Below are 4,169 nucleotides of genomic sequence, written 5' to 3' on the forward strand. Positions count from 1 at the left end.
GCAAAGGCTAAAGAATGTTCAACTATCTCATGAATAACTGCTCCATAGCTTGCCAAATTCTCCTTATGTATGTCCTGCACCACCGTCGACCGTGGGCAAGCCTGTGTAGCGTTTCATTGTGCACATCGGAAACGCCTAAAAAAACCAGTTATCGGAAACTTCTGGATGTTCGAGGTCTGGTTTTTCTTTTTCCTAATTGTTTTATGCTTTCCTTTTGTTTAGATTATCTTTATTTTTACAAATTCATGAACATTTTTCTAATTTGTAATAAATTTAAAATAGTGCCAATTTTTTGAATTCATGAACAATTTTTTCACATCTGCGAACGTTTTTTCTAATGCGTGAACATTTTCTTAATTCACGAGATTTCTTATTTTTTTGCACAAACACAAGATTTTTTCCAAATTAATTATTTCTTAAAATTCATGGACATTTTTCAAATTCATGAACATTTTAAAATTTAGGATGAGTTTTTGAATGTATGATTTCTATTATTTGTTTATTTTTTTATTTTGACATGGAACACCTAGCATTCCATTAACCTATGGTCACGGCGGAATCGCCGGCCCCTGCACAGATTACATTGGTAGGAAAATTCGTGATCCACAAAATATGGTCACTACGAATTTCCCTAGCACCATGACCTGGAAGCATATGCGCTGGAGTGTTACAAATTCTAGGCGAAAACTCAACTCGGTACTTTTATTTGGTAAAACAGCTAGTAGTCCGTTTCCCCCCTGAATCAGTAGGTGCCTTTTCACTGGAGCGAGCCTGTGAGCAAAAGCAAAAGACTAGGCGCAAATCAAACTGTTGCAGCACTATGCTAAATGGGCCAATCGATACATCGCGGCAAGCTGACGCCTAAAGCGCTATATAGGAGCTCCATGTTTTTTTCGGGGTACTAGTAAGCATGCACATGTAACACGTCTTCTATTAACTCCATAATGCTTTGTTTTTGTGCTCAATCCTACTCTCATGTTTGATAAATCCATATTGTCATGGTATCTCCTGAAATCACCAAACCTCTTGTAGTGATATCAGACCGGCTTGCAATCGTGCTAAAGTTGTGCCTCTCATGATGGGCCAAGCAAGTGGAGTGGCAACTCGGCACCAGTCACCGGCACCAATCCTCATGCCTGGCATGGTTTATAACCACTCTAATTCGTTTGTAAAACCAGAGAGACAACAAAACCAACATAGGGACTCCCAAGTGATGGCAACAGGCCGACATCGGTAAGAGAGCAGTGACAACGACGCGTCACCGTCTCGTTTCTGGCGGCGGCAATGGTCGTTTGGTGATCCATAGACCTTGATGTATTATATATATATTTGAGATGCTTTGTACTTTCCGTGAATCTTCATAATATATCTGATCTTTTTTCCAAAAGTGATGCCAAAGTCACACCAGAAAAGCTACAGAATTTTCCCTCCTTTGCATGACAGCTTCAAACAAAACCCAAAAGAAGCAACCAGCTTAACATTGTTGTCTTCGCACCACGTTCAACTTCTCCACGATCATCTGGAAGAATTGTTGTGTCTCTCTACTGTACTACAAAGCAAGAAGGTAATATGCATTTCTTGGAAATTAGTAGGTTGCCCAATGATTTTCTTCTCAAAAACCAAATGAATGGGAATTCTCCAAAGCTCGCACCAAATGACCACAACCCCATCATCGGCATGACCTCATTCGTGTGCTTCCTGTGCAAAAACTACAGAACCAATGCTTCTTCCGTAGAAATGCGTAACAAAATTCAACATACCATCGAAGGCTCTCCTAAACCACTATGATTTCAATAGCTTAATAATACTCCTTGCAAGATATCACAATGAATTTCAATCCTAGTTGTAAAATAGGTTGGCAAATGAAGCATAAATAACCAGCCTACATATAACTAAAAATTTCTTTGATATTGGACAATATCATTTACGAACATGTAAGCAAGCCATTTGTACATAGAATAAAACACATCCCAGTTTACATAACTTTATTGATAATCAATGTGCAAACACCACTCTTACAAGCGTAACGATAGACATGCAAATACCATTACTGTAGGAAGGCCTAACAGTGACGCGCAGCAAAAGCCCAACAGTGGCAGGCCAGGCTCTCAGGGCTGCACACCACTGCTATCATGATATCTTCCGGTGGCAATGCGACTGTTTGTGCCCGCCAATGATACATGACACAAGGCAAAAAGAAAAACATGTTGCCGTGGTAGCGTTTTTGGCTGCCGTGGTAGCGTTTTCGGCTTAGAAGTAATATTAGTATAGGAAAGTCATAAAAAGCACACTTTAAACGCGCACTTTAGTTTAACAACTATCTAATCTATAATACTTACACATGACAATATAATAAGTGCATACAATGTACATATATGTTCAATAAAGTGCTAGTACGATACAAGCTTGCGTACAACATTGAGATGACCATGGAAACAACTATGGTGACTGTGGAACATCGTACCACGGATAGATTTTGTTGCACTCCTCTAATTCGTGAAGAAATAATAAGAACTTTTTCCAAATTTGCATGGCTAATTCTGTGGCAATCTGCATCCAATTTGATCCTCTGGAATACGTTATGCCTGCCTTTTTGGTGACACTAAGGGTCAAGTCTATGCCATTTTTTAACAGCGCCATGTTAAACTGAACTATGCCCTCTACATCGATTGGTAGGCTCGCCACATGCATGAACTCGACCCAGACTAGGAATGCGCTAAGCACAACTAAAACAAGACATCAATTAACGAATTGTGGATGCAACTTTATATATGTAACCAAATGATAAGCCACAACAATAATTGAATGAAAACATACTGCCCACTCAAGAAAGTCATCTTGAAGATCTACACGGATTTCATTGCAAGTGAGGCCAACCTTGTTGCACGCACCTACCCTGGTGTCACCACACCAATGGCATGCTTCGTTATTGGTTGCCTAATAAGTTCATGTTATAGAACAGTTCAATGCGTTATGGAATATATTAAAGAGTATGGATGGATGAAAAAATTGGGCATGACTTGTGCTAAAAAATGTCAACATTGATTGTCAGAAATTTTGCGAAATGGAACTAATCAACGTTTCGCAATAATTTCGACACTCTTTTGAAGCCTTGCATAGTTCGAGCACTCCAAATAAATACACATATGAGACACCATATGGATAAGAGGCGACTGGATTAAAAGGCTACAGCATATTTACATATATGAAACATCAACCAAGATCAAATAATATGGATGGACGAAAAAATTGGGCTTGACTTGTGCTAAAAAGTGTAAACATTGAGTGCTAGAAAATTTGCGAATTTAAAATTAGTTGACGTTTCTCCTTAATTTCATCACTCTTTTGACGCCCTACATAGTTTGAATACTCCAAACAAATATGCATGCATATGAGACCCCATATAGATAAGAGATGACTTGAATAAAATGCTACAAAGTATTTACATATACGAAACATCAACCAATATTAAAGAATACTGATGGACAGAAAAATTGGGCTTGACTTGTGCTAAAAAATGTAAACATTGAGTGTCAGAAATTTTGCGAAACATAAATTAATTAATGTTTCGCCTTAATTTGGACACTCTTTTCAGGCCCTGCATAGCTTGAACACTCCAAATAAATATGCATACATCTGAGACTCTGTATGGATAAGAGAAGACTGGAATAAAAGGCTACAAAATATTTACATATATGAACTATCAATCAATTTTAAAGAATATGGATGGACGAATGGAATAAAAGGATACCAATCAACAATTGAATCTAAAATTCATCTATAATCTATAAATATGTGAATCTATAAACATGCTAATTAAATCTAAGGTTCATCTATAATCTATAAACATGAGAATCAAATCTAAAATACATCTACAATATATTAATATGTGGATCTAATATAAATGTTCGTCTACTATCTATACATATGTGAATCTAATACAAATGTTCATCTACAATTTATTCACGTTTACTTACCTGTACACTGCTGGAGCGCGAGGAGGAGGGATCGGTGTTAGAAGGGATAGAGAGGGATTTGGTGGAATAGTTGTTTTTGTATTGTTTGAGCCCCGTGGGCATATATATAGGAGTACAATGATCAACTTGGAGTACAAGACAAGACAAGAACAAATCCTAGTCTATCTCGTTTTTCCTAATAATCAATATACT

This window comes from Triticum dicoccoides, chromosome 1A (genome assembly GCF_002162155.2).
Source record: "Triticum dicoccoides isolate Atlit2015 ecotype Zavitan chromosome 1A, WEW_v2.0, whole genome shotgun sequence".
Classification (NCBI taxonomy): Eukaryota; Viridiplantae; Streptophyta; class Magnoliopsida; order Poales; family Poaceae; genus Triticum; species Triticum dicoccoides.